Source organism: Sceloporus occidentalis, unplaced genomic scaffold (genome assembly GCF_023333645.1).
Source record: "Sceloporus occidentalis isolate IW3139 unplaced genomic scaffold, rSceOcc1.0.p SCAF_45, whole genome shotgun sequence".
Classification (NCBI taxonomy): Eukaryota; Metazoa; Chordata; class Lepidosauria; order Squamata; family Phrynosomatidae; genus Sceloporus; species Sceloporus occidentalis.
The window spans coordinates 6,922,452-6,937,610 of NW_028317025.1; positions in this window are offsets into that span (position 1 = coordinate 6,922,452).

Below are 15,159 nucleotides of genomic sequence, written 5' to 3' on the forward strand. Positions count from 1 at the left end.
TAATGCCCTGGAATTGATGGCCGGATGAAACTCTCCTGAACGCTTCCTCACCCGACAGCCCAGACTGACTGCACTGTAAAGTCTGTTGCAGCCTCCAGGGCTCACCTGTCAGAACAGTCATTAACCTATATGCTAATGACCTGACCAGCTGCATCTGCTTACCTGGGTGCAGCCCTCACCTTTCAATACCTGCTGATTCCTCCATTCTGGGCCTTTGCATTGCAGTGTATCCGCCTAATGCCTTGCCCTGTTCTGCTAGCAGCATTTCTGATTCTGATTTACCCGTTGTGACCCGGCTTGCTTTTGAATTTGTTCCTTGATTCTTAATCTGGCTCGTTTACTGCCTGTGTTCACTCGGCTTGTTTTGACTCTGCTCCTAGATTCCAATTCTAGCATTGATTTGTTTTTCTGGTCCTGACCCGGCTTGCCTGACTACATGTGCCCTGCCTGAGGGCTCCCTGTCATGTGTCCAGTACCCTACTTTGAGGATTCCCTGACGCGTGTCTGTGTGCCCTGTCCGAGGGCTTTTTAGCCATGTGCCCTGTCTGAGGACTTTCCAGCTTTGTGCCCTGTCCGAGGGCTTTCCAGCCATATTGCCAGTCAAGACCAGTTGTGTGTTCTATATCTGTCTTGTCAGCTTACTCCAATACAGACCATATCATATTACTATTTGTGGTGTTAAACCAAATAGAAAAATACAACACAAAGGTTTGTATACTTTAACAGATATTTAATAAGAGACACAAACACAGTAACCTACAATAGAGCCTCTGATATCCCTTGCAACTGGGCTCCTACCAGACCTGCTTACAAGAGTACTGACAGTAACAACCATACTCACCACTTGCCTCGTGGAAAGGACGAGCGTTGGCCAAAAGTTCAGCAAAAAGAAGCGCCAACTGCCTGTAGCCTCTGGGGCCCGACGACTGGAAACGGCTGGAGATCTAGCCCCGGGTCGTCCAGCCCTGGCAGAAAAACTTTGAGACTCCTGGAATACTCTCCTCATCAGAGTCTTGGCCTTGCTCCATGAGGTCACGACGATATTTTCCTTATCCGAAAATAAGGGCTCACTAGACTAGACAGGGGTCAGGAGACCTAAGTAAACAGCAGTGCCTAAAGTTACCTGAGTAGGTATAGGGCTGGAAATAATGTGTGGCACACTGGAACTCTCCGAAAAAACGACTGGTAGAACTAACCGCGCTGCGGAGGTGAACCTAGTCTTTCTCGAATTAACCAATACGGCAGCTGGGCTGACTTGAAGTCAGTCCCGAGACTAACAAAGATGGACGCAGCGAAGCTGGCTATAAAGGCTTTTTGGACACGAAGGGCCGTTTTTAGTTTACTGCCTAGCAACTGCTGACGTACACTCACTGGCCACTTTATTAGGTACACCTGTTCAATTGTTTGTTAACACAAATAGCTAATCACACGGCAGCAACTCAATGCATTTAGGCATTTAGATGTGGTCAAGACAATTTGCTGAAGTTCAAACCGAACATCAGAATAGGGAAGAAAGGGGATTTAAGTGACTTTGACCGTGGCATAGTTGTTTGTGCCTGACGGGCTGGTCTGAGTATTTCAGAAACTGCTGACGTACTGGGATTTCCACACACAACCATTCTTTAGGGTTTACAGAGAAAGGTCCAAAAAAGAGAAAATATCCAGTGAGCGGTAGTTGCATGGATGAAAATGCCTTGTTGATGTCAGAGGAGAATGGGCAGACTGGTTTGAGATGACAGAAAGGCAACAGTAACTCAAATAACCACTCGTTACAACCAAGGTATGCAGAATACCATCTCTGAATGCACAACACGTGAAAACCTTGATGCAGATGGGCTACAGCAGCAGAAGACCACACTGAGTGCCAGATGGCAGGGTCAGACTTTAGCGTAAACTACATGAAAGCACGGATTCATCCTGCCTTGTATTATTGGTTCAGGTTGTTGTTGTTATTGGAAAATCCGGGTGCAATATATGGATTAAATACCCCACTGAAAAATATTGCACACAGTACATTGTTTGCTGGTGGAACCACAGAGTATATTTCAGTGCAATACATATTTTATGAACTGCACCTTATATCACACCTGTAAAGGGGAGTACGTACCTATTTGAAATTTACCTCATTGGAATAAGGTGCATATGCCCCACCACGTACCCTTGCATGGTTCTCACAAAAAGCACTATAAGACAACGAGAGCTGTGGGAATGAAGTCTCCTTATTTATTACACACATAAAACAAGGAGTCCCCGTATAATGCAGCATTCCCACTCCCCGAGGACAGCTGCTGAGTCACTGTGCACTCAGCATGCAGATCAACCTGCATCTGACGCGACATGCGGGTCCGAGGGACAAGCTAGGAGCTCCACTAGCCGTACACCCCTCCCTGATAAACAGATAGCAAGCTGGGCCATCCCACCCAGCTGTCATGGCAGAGGATCCATGGGGCATTTTTTAGAATGGCCCTCCCCATCCGCACCCTGGCATGCCTCTGGCAAAAGTCCCGTTTAGACAAGAGAGACAAGCCTGACCTCTACGCTGGGCCATATTGGCATGTATGCCCTTGGCAAGCCAATAGGACATAGGTTGTATTTGCCTGCATCCAAAAGTTATTCACCACCAGCTCCTGTATGTAAAATGTGCAAAAAACGCTAATACAAAGCTTAACTTAAACTGCCCTTCCTCAAAACTGGATTAGCAAACACAACTAAGGCACTCACAAATATGACCTAGCAACCTGAAATTGACCAGATGCCTGGAGTTCCACAACCCCTCATCACCTGCGCTACCAGGAACTCTTTTGTGATGTCCTGCCCGTCCCTTAACTTAAAGTGCTGTAGAGGGCCAAAGCGGCTAGACACCTATCCATATCTGACACTGATAGACCTTTAGGAAATTCATTACCCAGAAACCACAGCAGTACTGCCAGCTGCCTGTCCACAGATGCTGGGTGGTTAGCATGCTTCAGTAAAACAGCCCTTTCTCTCCATAATGCCCTGGATAAATCCCATGTAGCCAGCGGCCAATGACTTGCCAATTCGGTTCATGATGTGCCATTTATAAGATTCCATATCCAACAGTGGCGTTGGCAGGGGGGGCCAGAGATGGCAATGGCCCCCCCACAGCATGCTGTGCCCCCCCCGTGTGCCCCCCCCAATTGAAACGCCTTTTTTTTTTCTTTAATAGACGCGGAGGAGAGAGCGGCGCCGAATGGCTGCTGAGGAATACGTTTTCAGAAACCGTTCGCGCCTCTCACTCTTCTCCGCGAGGCCTCTGCCTTGGTCGTGGTGCCGGTATTTCATGCTGAGCACCGGTATATGAGGTCATATACCGGCGCTCAACAGGGAAGCGGCGCACACCACGGCAGAACAGGGAGGCAGAGGCCTCGCGATCCCACCGCTGGACTTCAACAAGGTAAGTAACTTCAAAGGGGGGAGAGGGTAGAAAGTGAGGAGGGGGTAGATAGGGAGGGAGAGGGGGTAGATAGGGAGGGAGAACGGAATGAGACAGGGTAGATAGGAAGAAAGGAGGGTGGCAAGAATATTGAAATAAAGAGTCAGAGAGAGAGAATGAATGGATTACTGTATGGATGCATTAATGAATATGTGTAAATAATTTGTGTGAAAGAATAAATGATTGTGTGAATGAAAGTGAGTGACTGTAAAAGTGTTTGTGTGAATCATAGGTGTATTATTGTATTTGTCAAAAAAAGCAAAGATGGTACAGGTAGCGTGTTTAGGGGACAAAGATGGCATACGCTCAGCTGTTTGGGGACAAAGTTGACTCATGCTGGGCTGTTTGGCGACAAAGATGGCACGTCCTATGCGTGTGTAATTTGGGTGCTGGTCGGGTTCTATGTGGGCAATGTGGACGCCAGGGTTGGCTTTGGGGTGTGCGACCTGTGATCTATGCCTGTAATTTAGGGGGTTTTATCTATACCTTTAATGCAGAGTTTTTATGTGAATTCCAATTCATATATACCTGCAAAGCTGGGTTTTGTGTCATTCTGTGGATCTGTATCTGCTATGTTTTCATACATTATTTATGGTTACCTGCAAATATAGGATTTGTATGTCTTATTCAATTGATCAATACCTGGAGTGCTGTTTCCATGTGTTGGTTATTTGATCTATACCTTCAGTGCTGAGTTTATATGTGATTTCCAGTTGATCTATACCTGCAATGCTGGGTTTGTGTGTTCTGTTGGTTTATACCTGCAAAGCTATGTTTCCATACATTATTTATGTATACCTGCAAATACAAGGGTTTTTTGTCTTATTCAGTTGCACGTGCGGTTTCCATGTGTTGTTTGATCTATACCTGAACTACAGGGTGTAAGTAAAAGAGCGGTATGGTTTAGTGAATGAGGGGACAAAGGGATGATTACAGGGCAGAGGACCTCTCAATGTCACGGTGCAGTCAGAAGGACTGACTCTCACTGTCTTCCCCTGATCTGCAGTCAGTGTGGCAAATATATATTTTTTGGTGTGGTAGCGGAGGGAGTGATTGCATGCAAGGGAGCGTTGAGCGGGGCCCAAGGAAATGCTTGGGTAGGGTCCAATTTTTTCACTATAAAATATATTGGCAACAGGGTCTAATATATATATATATATATATATATATATATATATATATATATATATATATATATATATATATATATACCGTATTGGCTCGGCTATAGGCCGCCCCCGTATATAGGCCGCACCCTAAAAGTTTGGTGCTTTTTTAAAGAAAAGGTTTTTTTCTTTAAAAAAGCACCAAAAAAACATGCTGCCACTCTGCCCCCCCCGAGATATGCTGTCACTGTCCTCCCTCCCCGAGATATGCTACCACTGTCCGCCCCCCCCCGAGATATGCTGCCACTGTCCTCCTCCCTCCCCGAGATATGCTGCCACTGTCCTCCTCTGCCCCCCGAGATATGCTGCCACTGTCCTCCTCTGCCCCCCGACTTACCGGAGCTGACTCCCGGGTGTCTTGCGAGGCCGGCGGGGGACATCTACGCAATACGCGTATACAACTTCCGGTGCCGCATGTGCGCATGGGCCAGAGGTAAAACGCATCGTGCGGTTAGACAACCGCACGATGCGCTTAGACAACCTCCCGTGCCGGCACCCCCCCCGTGGGAAGTGCTGGCAGGGGAGGCTGTCTGAGCGTATCGGGGAGTAGGATGCAGGTCCCCTGCACCGCTGCGGGGGATCTGTATCCTAACCCCGCTGCCTGCACGGCGCCCGGGATGTCCCGGGCGTCGGGCGCTAGACCCCGAATATAGGCCGCACCCCCACTTTAAAGACTTAAAGTGGGGGGAAAAAGTGCGGCCTATATCCGAGCCAATACGGTATATATATATATATATATATATATATATATATATATATATATATATATATATATATATATATATATTGGCAGCAGGGGCAAATATTTATATATATATTGGCAGCAGGGGCAAATATTTATATATATATTGGCAGCAGGGGCTAAGATTTATTTATATATTGGCAGCAGGGTCTAATATTAATATATATATATTGGCAGCAGGGTATAATATAAGTATATATCCGCAGCAGGGGCTAATATTAATATATATCGGCAGCAGGGTATAATATAAGTATATATCCGCAGCAGGGGCTAATATTAATATATATCCGCAGCAGGGGCTAATATTAATATATATCAGAAGCAGGGTCTAATATTTATATATATATATTGGCAGCAGGGGCTAATATTACCGTATTTGCTCGATTATAAGACGACCCCCCAAAATCTGAATATTAATTTAGGAAAAAAAGAAAAAGCCTGAATATAAGACAACCCTATAGGAAAAAAGTTTTACTAGTAAATATTAATTCATTTAAACTATTTTTTTGTTTTTAATTTCCTTTTATTTACCAACCTGCCCCCAGTTATGCACATCTGCTCCCAGGCATGCCTTATACCCTCCTATATGCCACTCTGCCCCCTGTTATGCCTTTTAACCCCCTATATGCCACTCTGGCATATAAGGGGTTAAAAGGCATATAATGGGACAGAGTGGCATATAGGTGGACACTTACATAACCAGACACTTACCTACCCACTCTGACACTTAGATACCCAGACACTAATATACCCACTCAAGCACTTCACTCACCACGATGCCTCAGCAGGCGCTTGCTGCAGCTCCCATAGGATTACGGCATGACGCTGTGTGACCCCGCTAGGCCCCGCCTCCTCCAGAAAATTACTACTGGATCCGCTCTGGCACGGCACTGTGCCGCCGAATCCCGGTCCTGCTTCTGGAGCAATCTCCCCAACCGGCTCTGCTTCCCCGCAGTGGGCGCATCCCGGGAGTAGGAAGGTACGCGCGTATGCAACCTCGGCTGCTGCCGGCACTTTCACCGGCACTCGGTGATAGACGCCGGCAGCAGCTGAGGTTACCATACAGGAGGATCCAGGTCCCCTGCAGCGATGCGGGGGATCTGAATCTTAGTCTAATAGTCAGACCTCATTTGAGGTCTGATTAGAAGACGACCCCGATTACAAGACAAGGGGTATTTTTCAGAGCAAATGCTCTGAAAAATACCCCTCGTCTTTTAATCGAGCAAATACGGTAAAGAATGAAAAATAACTGCCAGTTCAGCTGTTATTTTGAAATCATATTTCAATCACTTCAAAGAGATAAGTACATATGCACGTCTAACGCATATATATATATATATATATATATATATATATACATATATATATATAGTATATGTACCCTTTTATAATTGGCCCCCCTACTTTGGTCCCTGGCCCCCCATGTGCCCCCCCTAAATATGAAAGCTGGAGACGCCACTGATATCCAATCTAAGGCCATTCCCAACATATTCAACCTCCGACGTGCCTCCTGAAAACACTGCCATTGCTGTTGGGGCAAAGCATTGGCAATCATGTTAGTCACACCCTTAACATGAAGTGCCCTCACTCATATATTCCGCAAAAAAACCCCTCAAAACTAGATGGTTTATAAACGTAATATTGGTTCTGATGAAGAGAGTAAATGATTAATTGCCTGGACTACATTCATGTTATCACACTGAAAAATTATTTTACATTACACAACTCATCCCCCCAAACTTCCATCGCTGTAACAATGGGAAAGAAGTCCAACAGTATTACGTTTTTTGTTAAACCGCACAGCTGCTTATTCATGGGGCAAACACCTGCAAACCAAGCTCCCAGAAAAAAAGGCTCCATATCCTATTGTGCCAGATGAATCGATCAAAGGAGACAGTGTCATTGTACACTGGTTCTTTCACCCATAGCATCACGCCGTTGTAGTCCTGCAGGAACTCTGCCCATACCCTAAATCCTCCTTATGTACCGCTGCTAGTTTAATAAAATTATATGAAGCCCTTAGGGATAGCCTTTTAAAGAAAAACCTTACCACATGCATAATTCTACAAATGAAGTCAAGCTTTCCTAATAGCAATTGAAAGCTAAGCAAGCGTAATCTTTTTTTGCAGACCTCGTCTGTGCCACCAAAGTACACAACTCCCGTACTTTGTCCAATGGAAGTCTGCACATCATCATTTCGGAATCGATTTTGTTCCCCAGGAACATAAATTCCAAGCATTGGCCCTCTGTCTTTTCTACCACCAGAGAAACCACAAACCTCTGTTAAATCCACTGCAATGTGGTGAGTAGTACCGAACACACGCGTGACCCTCAAAATAACAAACTATGGATGGATCCTGGATAGCCAGATGAGATTGCACAACCCATTGTAAACATAAAACCCCTAACTGTAAACATTCTGGATGGACCGACAACAGCCTAAAGGCAGATTCAATGTCTGCCTAAGCCATCAGGGCGCCCTGCCTAGCTGCCCAGACCACACTAATTGCCCTGTCAAATGATGTATAAGGTAACCTACAGAATTCCCTATTTATACCATCATTAACTGAATGCCCGTAGGAAAAAGAAAATGGGGAATCAGGCAAAATTTTTACATCTCCTTTGCAAAATCTGACAACCTTTCCCTCCTTTATTCTCTTCCACTGCTTTCCCACTAGACCTTGAGCTGGCTGGCCCACCTTGCCCACAAGCATCCCCTGCATGGCCACAATGCAATGCCTGTAGCTCCAGGAAAGGTGTTACTGGCGCAGCCTCATTAGTCACTGCCCTAGGAGACTGGAATCTTTCTTCACAGCTCCCTAAACCCATTAAACAATTCCTGCCGCAACTGCACTGCAGCGTCACACAATGCTATGCTGCTGCCCCTCCCCAGCGTGCCAATGATTAATAAAACCTGACCTTTGTACCTGAATTCCCTGCCTCACAGACAATAGTGTTACCAAAAGAAAAGGATGGAGTAACCACCATGAGAAACTCACCAAACTGAGGGACTTTTCCATTGTCAGCCACAGGTCCTGCAGCATTCATTGTTTCTTAAGGGGCTGAAAAAACTCCATCTTACCTGGGTACTTGGCCAGGGTGGCCTTCTGTGGCTTCCTGCCCTTGGCTTGCACTATGCTTCCCCGTAGGGATCTGTGGACATCTGTCCAGTTGCAGCCCTGCCCCCATTTGACATCACATGACGCCTCCATCATGCTTTTCAGCCACCATTTTGTTAAGCCGTATACAGCCTGCCAACAGAGAAGCAACCAGTCTGGGGGTTGAGGGCGATACCCTGGGCACTGCCTAGTCAGTCCTATTCTTTGTTTAGGGCGGTTTAAGTGCGGTGCTAGAATTTGTAAGTAGTGTAATTTTGTAGTACGGGCTAGTGAATTTGGCTCAAAAGCCACAGGTAAAAAATATTGTTCAAACCATTACATTAACTTCAACACTTTTAATGTCATTTAGTTTGTAAATTGTAGCAAATGTCACAAGCAGTATGTAGGTCAGACCACAAGAACTCTAAAAACACATATATACGGGAACACCTTCTTGATGTTGAAAATAAAAATGAAGATACCCAAGTTATCACTTTTCTAAATGTGTAGGAGGTAACACAAGTTTCTTCCAGTTTCAAGGCATATAATTATTAGAGGGGGAGATATTAGACCTATTTTAAATAGTCAAATCATATTGGATCATACTAGAGCACCCAGTGAACTCAACAAAGAATAGGATCTGAACCATTTGATTTATTACCAATGAGCATTATATCTATTACTTTTCAGCAAATCGCTTTTGGTTTTTAAATTCATATTTTCTTACATAATTTGTTAACAAGGGGTTAAATGTGTACATATAACTGACAATTGGTTTGTAGTGCTATGTATTAGTTATAACTTTGTGATGGATTTCCCCTTTAATCACAGCTATTGCTAAGAAAATAGCTCTTGGCAACAGAATGATACTCCTTAGGAGTGCCAATAAGGGTTAAATACAATGTTGCGATTTAGAGCTGTTGGGCAGTGAAGGTGCTTATTTGATTTGAGCATAAAGTGTTTCTTTCTCTTATCTTGTTTGGTTATGACCAAGTGAATTTGTTTTATCAGCAGTGAATTCTCCAAGCAGTTTCTAGTTTAGAGTACATACATTATATGTAGATATAACACTATTAAGGTTAATTAATTTGTGTGTTAACTGACAATTATTTCAGTTACCATTTAAAAAAAACATTTAACATACATTAGCTCAAAACTTTAAAGCTGATTTTTCATCAATATTCTCCCTTCAATGCATTTTATTTGTTTATATACTTGTTTATACAATTTATGATTATTAATTTATGTATTGTGTATTTCACATTAGGGTATACTGGTGATTTTAATCCTCCCCCAAACTCCCACTTCCAGGTCCATATAATGTGATTGAACATTTTCAAACTTAGCCTATGATTAAGATCCAAAAGGCTCAAAATGCATTAGGCCAATCTTCAACTCTCTACTGATTGTCACCCCTTGTTTATTGACACCTAATATAGTCCTTTCGTGTACGTATTTTGGTGGAGTTATTTGGATTGTGTTCAGTTTGGCCGTCTTGTTCTCTGCAGCGTTGGATCATTTTCTCTGCATCTTTGTTTTGTATTGCTTTTGGCTTGGACGCCAGATCCTAAGTCTGCCCCCTGCATTTGGAGCGGCATATATTGTTTTACACAGCTTATTACAGTTTAGTGTTTTTCTAGTTTGTGTTTTGTTTATACCTCCTTGAGGTACCATAGGCTTGCCAAATGGGGTAAGCAGACACACCAGCCTGTGCTAGGGAATATGGTACCATGTCCACATCTAGGTCAGCTCCTGGGCCTTGTGCTCGCCCTGTGGCTCAATCTCCTTTCTTACTCTAAGACATCAATGCTTTAAATATTTTTCTAATTTTGGGAGTGGTTCCATACCCTGTACTGTGGTGGCTGGATGTGTGTATCTGCCAGAATCTATCCAGTGCAGTAACGTTGTGGTGATTTCAAATGAAATAAGATTGCACTTACAATAGGTGATGGCATAACTGATGTTATGCTTAAACGTTCAAAAGGAAAAAGTAGGTCTTCTTTGTAGCAATCTGGATGATCTGGATATTTGTCACTTTTTTAGAATTTTAAAGAAGATATTAAAGAAGAAAATTTTAGTACCACCTCTGATGGGCTTTCTTTACACGACGTTTGTGAGTACATTATATATTTTTCAATTGCAATATTGTGTACATACATATTACACTATTATTTTGTAGATTTTTCTCTATCCAGTGCCCAACTACTAATGTTGCTCCTTTATCACTTTCCTTACACTAATGGCTCAATTCAAACGTTTGGAGAAATTCAGTCTCATGGAATGATGCTGGACGTGTGTATTCAATGGTGCAGTGCTGTTGTTGCCGGTAGACCAAAAACAGCCCCCACATCGCCACAATCGTGGTGATCGTGGGGGCGCTGCTGCTGCTGTCTGTCCAGGAGTCTGGGCAGACAGCACAGCCTCTCTAAACCCGCCCCCAAGCCCACGATCACTCCCACGGAGTGATTCTCTAGGCAGAAACCACAGGCAGCTTCAGGGAAGGGGGTGGTGTGTTGAATGGGTCCCCACACAAGTGTGGGGACCTGACCCAACACCCCCCTGCTGCCTGATCGCTCCATGAGAGCGTCAGTGCAACGTTAATCCCTTCAATGCCGCGATCACGGCATTCAAGGGGTTAATTCCCTGGAAGCCCAGGCAGACCAGCAACAGCAAAAACGAGCCCCCAGAAGTCCTTTGATCAGTCCTGTAGGACTGATCAAAGAGACTCCTCCCCTACAATCTCCAGTCTATGGGAGATTGTGTCCCAGCTGCCAGAGGCAGCTTCAGGGACAGGGAGACAGGGTTCAGGGAGTGTGGAGACCAGCCCCCCTCCCTTCCTCAATTAACCCCTTCAATGCTGCGATTGTGTATGACCCCCATCGCAGCATTGCAGGGGTTAATATTAGTCCCCACAAGCTTGTGGGGACTAAATATCAGTCAATGCTGTGTTTCAATGGAGCATCAGCATTGAAAGAGTTAAAAAAAATGTAAAAAATAATAATAATAATTTTTTTTTAAAAATGAAAAAAAAAATGTATTAAAAAAAATTAATAAAATAATAATAATAAAAAAAAATAACAGCACTGACCTGAAAGTCCAGGGTGCTTCCAGGTCAAATGCTGGGCTGATCAGATCGCTCCTGGCCAATAGGAGTGATCGGATCATTATGGCAGCCCACGGATGACCCTGCTCTACAAAGAGAGGGGTCATCTAGGTTAATTATGAAAAAACACAAATTATTAATAAATAAAAAAATCATAATTATTACCTGATGACTTGTCGGTGACATTTTAAGTCGCTGATTATTGATCGGTCTCCCTGATTGATGTCAGCGACCTAAACCTGTCACTTACAAGTAATCTGATAAAAAAAAAATATTAAAAATAATTTAAATGCACATGTTCCAGTTTTGCCCTCATAGCTTCCTCAAAAAATGCATGAACCATGCATGTGAGGCCTTGTTGGACTCATGGGATGTTGGTGACCAAAATGTGGTGTTTTCTTCCACTGTTGCACTTGTGGTGTGTTGCACTTGCAGTTATGAAAACTAAAATGCGCATGTTCCAGTTTTGCCCTCATAGCTTCCTCAAAAAATGCATGAACCATGCATGTGAGGCCTTGTTGGAACCGGGGGATGATGGTGAACACAATTTGGTGTTTTTTTCTGCAGTTGCACATATTCTATACAAAATATAATATAAAATCTAAAGCAACATTGCAACATATGCAAAAAAACCAAAAAAATATAAAAATACCTCAAAGTTTGGCAGCAATTGGCGATAAAATCCCTGTTTGAAAAGTGTCAAAATGACCCTAGTTGTACACCTTGACTTATCTACTGTTCATAAACATATAACTTTGGGGGGATAATCAGTATCTGTGACAACTATTGCAGTTATTAGACTACATTACATTTCAAAAACGTGATGCATGCCTTGCAATATTTGCCCTATACTGGTCAAAATAGATAAAAATCCTGGCCATGTTGGGTGGTTTCCAAATCAGGACAACTTAATGAATATATTTGGGATAATTTTTTCCCATTGGTTCAATGTGTGTACAATTTCTATGTATACAAAACTGTAAAAAAATGCGTTTTTTTCATTTTTCCCCACTTTTTCCAGTTTATTTCAAACAAAACAATGTACTACCCAGCTTAATATGGTTTCAAATGAAAGCCCTACTTGTGCTGAAAAAAACAATATATGATTTGTGTGCGTGCACCAATTGATAAGAGAGAAATTACAGTTGAAGAAAGACATGGCAAAAACACAAAAACGGCTCCGGTCCTTTAGCGACACCCTAGTTTAAAATTCCCGGTCCTGAATGGGTTAAAATGACACACTGAATAATTGATACTACCAAACAAATGTGAAAAAGCAACATCTAATATTTCAGGTTTCTATTACACTTGTAGCCATGGCTAGTGATGCTCACAGCCTTCTGGACCCTGCACCCATATTCGGCCACACAGCTGTATTTAAACACCAGCAGTAGCATATTCAGACCTAGACTAAGCCCAGGGAGGCAGATCAAGGGACAGCAGCCCTTCTGTTGCAAAAGACAGATAACCCTTGATTCAGGTATGCTGCTACTACCTTGTTGCCTATATGTGCTGGGAAAGTATGGAAATTCTATATAAATTAGATATTTCTGAAATCAGGACACCTGAATTGATACATTTGGATAGAATTTTCTGTCACTTTACCTAATTTTGTGAGGATTCAGAGGGAAAACTTTAAAAAAATTAGGTTTTTTTCAATTTTCACTAGTTTTTACTAAATTTCTCATTCTAAATTTTCAGCTAATCATCCAACTATGGTATCAAAAGAAAGCTCTATCTCTCCTTGAAAAAACAATATATAGTTTACATGGGTACACTATTCACAGGAAAAGAGAATAATCGCTGAAAATATCAAAATTGCTCCAGGACTTGAGGTATCAAAAACCCCTGGGACTGAAGGGGTTAATAATACTTCCAGGTGAAATAAATGTCTCCTGTAAAAGACCCTCGGTAGAAGCAATAAGTGAAGTGGGTAGGTATGATATGGGCACACATTAGCTTCAACACAGAGTGAACATATAACAGTCGTTTAGAGTTGCAAACAAATGTATAGATCAAAATGGAGTCCGGGCAATCAATTTGTCATGTCCTCGGGTCCCGTTAGCCGCAGGCGGGGGTCTGCTCGCGGATCACGGGGACCCGATACTTCTCTCTCCGGTCCCGTGGTCGGCGAGCGGACGTCCGCTAGCGGCGCACGGGCACCCAAGAGACTTGCACGTTCTCTCCGTGCCGGCAGCGAACAGACCGACCGCCGACACGGGAGAAGGAAGGTCGGTTCCGGGAACTCCTCGATGGGCAGATCTAAGGCTGCCCGTCAATGCAGGAGTTCCCAGAAGGGTTCCCTTACCTGTTGTCCGGCCGCCGGTCCGTCCACTAGGGGCGCAGCTACTCCTTCTGGCTGGTGCCGTGGATGTGATGGACGTCTGGAGGCGTGGTCTTGACTCTGCTTGGAGGCGGGGTTTTCTGTTTGGCGCCAGATTTAAAAATCCTTGCTGAGCTTTCACAGGCACCCTGTTGTGGTCTGCTACCTGTGTATCTGAGATTTCTGCTGATTCCTGATTTTGACCCTTGCCTGCCAGACCTCCCATTTGCCTAGTGATTCTGTGCCTTTGCCCGTGCTACCTGTGTACCGACCCGGCTTATCTGACTACCTGCTCCTGTGTACCGACCCGGCTTGTCTGATTACCTGCTCCTGTGTACCGACCCGGCTTGTCTGATTCATGGAGGCTGTCTCACTGTTGGGATCATCTAAGTCCTGGATTACTGCTGTTGGGGCTTCTCCCTATACAGCAGTTTTCTGGGCAGAATAACTCCTGCAGTGAGTACCTCTAGTGATACAGACGCGACACAATTGTGATTAAACTCTTCTTACCAAGGTAAGCAGATCCATGCTGATTTTCTATTTCATCTCTGTGTCCTAAATATTGCACTACCTACATGGAGAAATATGAAACAGTTGTTTTAACACAGAACAATTAATTCTTCTTACTAACACTTTATATGGAAAAAAAATTAAACCATGGAAGGGAAAAAGTCATTAAGGACTTTATCAACTATTCTTCTAAATATGTAGTATATGTTTTCCCATGTCCTTGTGGTATCTAGTAGACATGTGCATTAGTTTTTGTACAAAATTAATTTTTAACGAAAATTGCGTGTTTCGTGCGTTCGTACGAATCAACGATAACGAGGGCGATTTCTGACATAATTAATGAAAATTAAGTGCACAAGTGCCATTACAATTCATTTTGGTGCCATTACAAGCCTTTAGGCGCTCCTTGAGGAGGTAAAGTAGGAACAACTGTGTGTGGGAGGGTACATATTAAAAACTAATATCTAGAAGTAGTCAAAATAATAGGGGTGGTCTCACTGATTGCTATTACTGTGATTGATGGATCCAACAACCTGTGGGAACCTTTCCTTACTTTTTCACTCTGGCCAATCAGCATTTACAATGGGAGGGGACAAGTATTAGATACATAAATGTGCTTGCAAAATTTACTTGTCAATCGCAGCAGCTACAGACTTATCATAGCTGGAGTGTGAGGCAGTGACAGCTTAGCAGAGGCTAAGATCGATGCTCATTACTCATATACAATACTGCAAGTTAATTTGTTTATTTAAGTGCAGAACAT